This window comes from Ursus arctos, unplaced genomic scaffold, assembly GCF_023065955.2.
Source record: "Ursus arctos isolate Adak ecotype North America unplaced genomic scaffold, UrsArc2.0 scaffold_10, whole genome shotgun sequence".
Classification (NCBI taxonomy): domain Eukaryota; kingdom Metazoa; phylum Chordata; class Mammalia; order Carnivora; family Ursidae; genus Ursus; species Ursus arctos.
In genome coordinates, this window is record NW_026622764.1 from 39,715,957 (window position 1) to 39,722,954 (window position 6,998).

A 6,998-nucleotide genomic window follows, 5' to 3' on the forward strand; every position below is an offset into this window, starting at 1 on the left:
ACTCAGTTCCAACAGCTTCTCTCGCAAGCTCACATCCGATGTCTCACACCCATGTATCTCCCGTTAGAGGATTCTGCCTGGCAGGGAGCTCTCTGTACTTCTTGCATAGATGTTTCCTTTGGTTGTGCTGTTCCATGCTGATGGGCTCAGGAACGAGTGTCAAGGGCAGGCTCAGTGACGATGCCCTTTTGGTTATAACATCCTCATAAAATAATGTCAGTGTCTCCCCTCACTGAATCCAACTGTCTGAGAGCTGGAGTTCCATTGCTCTGCCTCTCAGTGGTGAAAGAGTGAAAAAGGAGGAACTTATTGTGATGTGAGGGTCCAAAATTTGCATGACAAAAAGTCTCACCCCTCAGGTTCCCATAGATGACAGTGGTCCCTCCACTTTTCTGGCCTGCCATTTTCTGCTTCTGTGACACTTCCATGTCTTTAGTATTTTTTCAAAAATTTTATTTGAGTATCTCAACTCTGTCAGTCTCCCACTTACAGCATCTCTAGGGTTACACTGGAAAGAGGGAGTCAGCAGCCCATATTAGTTTGTCATCTTATTAAGAACCAGAAGTCAATTTTGATATACTGTAGAAATCTAATTCTTCAAACTGACAAATTGATATTTAAATCAGGCTATTGTAATAATCCTCAAGCAGATTGCATTGCAGGTGTCTAAAAATCTTATAAATAACCTCTTCTAACAAGCAGTATGCTGTATATCATCCAAAATGAGAAAGTAAGGATACGTGCTTTAAAAAGTACACATTTAAACTTTTACTCAGGTGAAATATGCACAAATACCAGGCTTCAATGCAGATGTTGGCTGGGGCTTAGGTTACTGTTAGGCCTCAAGGTACAGGGACTATACTGTTTTTGTTTCTGATTCATTCAATCTATTACTGAAAAGAAAAACAAGCAAACAAAAAAGTAAAACAAAAACAAAAGATAGTGAAGAAACTAAAGACATTCATGTAGCTGCAAGGTTATTTTCTGACCAGCCCAGTTTTAAAGAAATATATATAAGACATCAGTTTGTGATGTAAAGCAAATAAAAATTTAACAGCATGGGTTTTAAGAACAGATTCAAGAAAATCTGAATTTAAAATGACAGAGGAGTGCAGTAAATGCTAAAATACTTCAAAAAATTAAAATAAAATAAATGTTTGTAATACAGGGAGTTACAAAATATATGAGTGACATCTACATAAAATATTTCAAGCTCATCTTTTAAATCTTCTGTACATAGTGAGGAGACACTAAATTATTTTAAGTACAGATATATTTAGAAAGATAACTGGATCTATTGTGAAAAGTTTGACTAAATTTCACTTTCAGTTTATCCTATTAGATAATTTTTTTAAACAAGGTTCCAGAGGCTTCATAGGACTTCAGCAAAATTTGGGTTCACTTGTTCTTTTAAAATACATAGTCAATTCTTGATTATTCTTGATTAGATTATAAATTAACTGGGATTAAGAACTAGGCTCATCCCATAGACAACTGGATTCTATTCTCCCATTATGTAGGTTTTTCCCTTCTATTGTATTAACTCCCGAATCAATATCTCTAAGTCCAGAGCTCTGCTAAAGTCTGGACCCATACATACAACGTTAGCTGAACATTTCTACTGGGAACACTCATCGATCTCCAAAACCCAAGATTTTCCAAACTGAAGTTATTATCCTCTTTAAAAACTAGTGCCTTCCTATAAGTTTCCTGTTCTTGAAAAATGAATAGTACTGCTACCCACTCTGGCTAGAAATAAGACTTGGTTTGAGATCTGTCTCTTTTGTTCCCTACAGATGACTAAGCGCCAGCTCTCTACAAGTTTTTATTAACTATTTATTATTGTTTTAGTCACAGGGGATATTTTCAAATACAATTATTTGTATGTATCATAATAAACCTTTAGCAGACATCATTTTTCCATAATGCAACCATTTTCTATAAATATTTCACTTTTCGGAAGGAAATGATTTTATTCTTTTCCATTCAAATGTCATTATAATACATGTGGCCTGAACTCAAGTAAAAGTTTGAAAGCATCTGCTCTATCTGTGCACACAACAGGGGGTAGAACTCAAATGAAAAAGTGAATTCATAGCATGCTGTGTCATGATATTATTAGACTAATTTTAGTGACTCATTGTACTCATTTTAAAAAATATTAAATAAAATTGTGCATAAAAAAGTTATACTTAAATGATCATTATTATCAGCTTTATATAATGAGTGTTCTCTTTAGGTATCATGTAGAAAGAAGTTTCTTTGCTTTAAAATGTAAAAAAAAAAAAAAAATCATTCTGAATTGCCTAAATAACTTTTTAACAAACTCATCAAAGTAATTACGACCTTCTAAATGTTACTGAGGAAGTTCTGTTCCCTGCTACCACAGGAAACTTGAAGGACATGATGCTAAGTGAAATAAGCCGGTCACAAAAAGACAAATACTGCCTGACTCCACTTATATGAGGTACCCTAAAGTAGTCAAAGGCCTAGAAACAGGAAGTAGGATGGTGGTTTCCAGAGGTGGTGGTGGGGGAGGGGAGTTGTTCAATGGGTTTAGAGCTCGGTTTGCAAGATGAAAACGAGATCTGTTGCACAACAGCGCGTATAGCTATGGCGGCATACTCTACGCTCAGAAGTGGTCAGGATGATGAATTTTGTAAGATGAATTTTGTACTACAACAAAATAAGAAACAATTAGAAAATCAAGTAAAAAGGGGAGCTTCAGGAAGCGGTGGTTCACGGCCCTCCCCCCAGCACACGCCCAGGTCGGAGGGCGCAGCCCAGGGTCCCCGTGGATCGCAAGGCAAGAAGCCCGGGCGACGCTTGGAAAACCGGTCTGCTCAAACCGGACGACTGCAAGATGCTGCCGCAAACGGGTACAAATCTTCGCTGCTTACGTGCGGAAAAGTGCCAGAGTGCGAGGCGAACCAGACCTACCGGTGAGGGAAACGCACGTGGACGCCTCTGCAGAGATCCCAGATTTAAAGCAGGGCCCGAAAAGCGGGATGAGTTTGCCGAACTGCGGGATTATCGACAAGCAGAGGTGGAAAGATTTGAAGCTGAAGCAGTTGAACCTTTGAAAGCTTACGGAGCGTTTTTAAAAATGGAAGGAGAGGACCTTGAAGCGACATTAAGAGCAAGGAATAGAGAAGCTGAACAGTTAACTCAGGAAGAACATGTTCGGAAACCCTGATGTTCGACATCCTATTTCACAGGCAGAAAGCGACTTGCGGAGAGTTGCGATGGATGCTATCTGAACAACTTGTCTTCTGGAGGAAGATAGGGAGAATTTTGAAAAGCAGAAAATAAGGGATATAAAGACCGTATTTTCAGAATTTATCATTATCGAAATGTTATTTCTTGGCAAAGCATTAGAGGTCTACCTGCTGCCGACCAAAACATACAAAGCTTGATGAGGAGGATTTAGAGATTTTCCAAAATCTCTGTATGCACCAAATTCTTCATCCAGTTTCGATATCGTAAAAGCAAATTCAAAGTGGCCCCTTCAAAGATCACTGTCAGCTAAGCGTGTGTCTGGAACAGGACAGTTATCCACCTGTGCACTAAGAAAGGATCAGCAAGCAGAAGATGATGAAGAGGACAAAGATTGAGACGTTACAGAAGAAGAAAATTAATTTCCTTCCATGAATTTCACACTTCAATATTCATCTTAAATGACTTGGTGTGCAGAATTACTAAATTGTAAAACTTGATGCTGGCTTCATACACGTTAAACCTCAAAATGAAATCCTACTGGATACGGAAATTAAAGGAAATTTATCCTGACCAGAAATTAAGATTTTAAAAAATATTACACACCAATTGTTTCTTTTTTTAAATAGATTTTTATTTATTTGTCAGACAGCACACGAGACCTGTAGGCAGAGAGAGAAGAGGCAGAGAGACGCCATCCCAGGACCCTGAGATCATGACCTGAGCCAAAGGCAGATGCTTAACCGACTGAGCCACCCAGACATCCCACCACAGCAATTATTTCAACACCCAATCTAGCAGTATATGGTTTTTGTATAGGTTCCATTTTTTAAAAAAAGATGGTGTGCTTCAAAAATATTGCATATCAACACACTATACCTAGTTGAAGTTGCAATAAGAGTAGGTGACAGGAAACGAGATCTAACAATTCCACCTGCTTCTTTTGCGCTCATCACCAAAAAAGGGTCTTTAGTCATTCTGATTAAATACAAATCCTATTCTGTAAAGCCTTAATCAAAAAGACAAGTTTTTTTCTTTAGCTTTGTTTTTTTCACTTTTACTACAACTTGAAGTTTCATTATTTGATACGTAATTTACTTTTCAACAAGACTGTAATTACTTTTGATTAGGGGTAACGGGACACTAGGATATCAGTGTCTTAAAAGCACTATAAAGCATAAATTTTAGCTTCAAAAAGAAAGGCACATTCAGCCTGATCTGGGTTTTAAAATGAAAATACTGTCATACTAAAGTATTATATGCAGTTCTATAACTTTTGGAAAGCTGTAATTTGGTGGGATGTTGCCTAAGAAAACATCAGGGGAAAACATGAATCATTAAAAGTCTATAAAAATTTTACCAAACCACCAACTAATTAATGAAACAGTATGTAGTTTTATTCTTAAAAATAATCCGTTTAATCAGACCCTTTCAGTACGTCCAATGCTTTTGTTTCTTTGGATGGGGATTGTACTCTTGTTATTTCATGGATACGAGTTAGGCGTATAAAAATTATGAAATTTATAAAATCATTTGGGATAACCACAAAAAGCAATTATTCATAACAGAAAAAAACTTTCTGGAAGAAAAGTAATAAAAATGGCTTTTGAAGAAGTTTTTACACACCATTCATGTGCTTGTTAAAGTTATTGAAGATAAATAACAAGGTCAGAAAATATATGTTTACAGTTTGATTTAAATGTGTCCTAATCTTCCAAAAAGTATCAAAAAATATCTGTGCCATAATAAGATGTGGGTTAGTTTAGAATTCATAGTTATTAGGTCTTATTCATTCTTAAAATGAGCGAGCTAATGCCAAAATAATGGGCTCTTTCAGTTTGTGGAAAACCACTTAGTTGCTTTGAAATCGTATGTTTAATATAAAGTTATGTTTAGTTCCAATATTGATTGGAGAATATTAGCTTGATTTATTGTTTCAAATAGTATTACATGGTTTTTGTTCTTGGGCCATTATGTCACCAAGTTAGAAATTTATATCAGAAGATAGCCTAATTGTGGCTCCTCAAGTCTGAAAACCCTTTTATAAAAGATTACCATCTACATATTATTGAATAAAATATGTATGAGTTCAGAGACAATATCACTTATAATGCAATTTTTCCTAAAATTATGTTTTCAGTAATACGTATTAAATTTCTTAATGTTTCTGCATCCTCAACATGATTTTTCTATTGATTCAAATCAGTCTCACATGATGCAGATGCTGGATCGAAATCAACTTCAGTGCTATCCTAACAGCCAAGTTCAAAGATTTCCTCTGCCCATAGATTTCGCCCTTACTAGATGCTTAAGTTCAAAGAATCACTGGAGGTACCAACTCCTTAACAGGGAAGGGGGAATATAAAAACGAAAAAACTAGTGGTCCACAATATTTCCACATTTTCTAAAAAGAACAATGAGTTTTCTGGCTTTACTAAAACTATGTGAGTATTATGTAATGGTGATGAAGTGACAGTTTTATTTGAAGAAGACATATACTGCAGGATTGAACTCACATGAGGAAAAGTGAAAGGGAAAAACAGAGAGAGGGAGAGAGAAATTTAGAATCATATTGACTCAGAGGTGAAAAAAGAATGAATATTTTTGAAGCTGGGGTTCCAGAAAAATATGTTTGATTACTGGCATACCTATGACAATTATGCTAGTCTCCTATTAGAGAGAATTTTAAACAGTTACTAGGATCTTTTTATGCATTGAATTTACTTATAAGTAAGATTACAATATTGCTATAAATTTTATTATTTACATTAATTTAACCACCGAATGAATTAAAACCATGGAGTATATGTATTATGAAACTTAAAAATACATTATATTACCAGAAATATAGGTGTTGATCAGAGACATTCTACAGGATTCAATGTTTAAATGAAGTTTGTTTCCTTAATCATCTTCTTTCCATATCTTTCCTAACAGTTCTATAGAAATTTACCCACTCCCTTTCTACTAATGTTCATCTTAATATGCAGGAAAAAAAGCAAAACAAAATAAAATAAAACAGTTCTCATGAAATCAGAATAGAAAAAACCAAAACAGAATTGTAATTCCATCCTTTCAGGCCATAGGTGACTATACACCTTCAATCTATGTGATTAAAAGTCCCCTCAAATGATTCTTCCCTGAAAAAAGACATTTCTCTTTCAAGACACTTGGAATTGATATCTACCATTAAACACATAAATATTAATGGCTAATAATTTTCATATGACCATGCTCATGTTTGTGGGGGGGAAGAAAAGTTTAATCTAATTTTTTAAAATAGCAATTTTTTGGCTCAGTCAGTTAACATCTGCCCTCAGCTCAGGTCATGGGATCAAGTCCCTCATCAGGTTCCTTGTTCATCAGGGAGCCTGCTTCTCCCTCTGCCTGCCACTCCCCCTGCTCGTGCACTTTCTCTCTCTCTGACAAATAAATAAATAAAATCTTTATAAAAAAATAGCCATTTTTCAAATGTTTCCAGCACACTAGTGTATCAATTCTACATGGACGGAAATGAGGAGGAATGTTGTGAATTGCAGGCTCAGAGTAACCTGTAAAACTGCTTAACTCCAACTCAGTATCTTTTATACTTGATACTCTACAAGATCGGTACATAGGCAAAAGGTTAATATAACAAATGCATTTAATTAACTAATGCTTTTGAGAAAATCTTTGGGACAACTCTTTGGTATAGACACTGGGACTATCAATTACCAAAAACAGCAAAGCTACTGCTTTTATAAATTCCAATAGGAGGACAACAAGCAACAGATTTTGTAGTA

General features: G+C 35.6%; 1 pseudogene; it reads left to right on the forward strand.

Moving 5' to 3' along the window:
• The first annotated feature begins 2,613 nt into the window (after positions 1 to 2,613).
• Positions 2,614 to 3,638, forward strand: LOC113251112 (CBY1-interacting BAR domain-containing protein 1-like; annotated as a pseudogene).
• Positions 3,639 to 6,998: the final 3,360 nt, after the last annotated feature.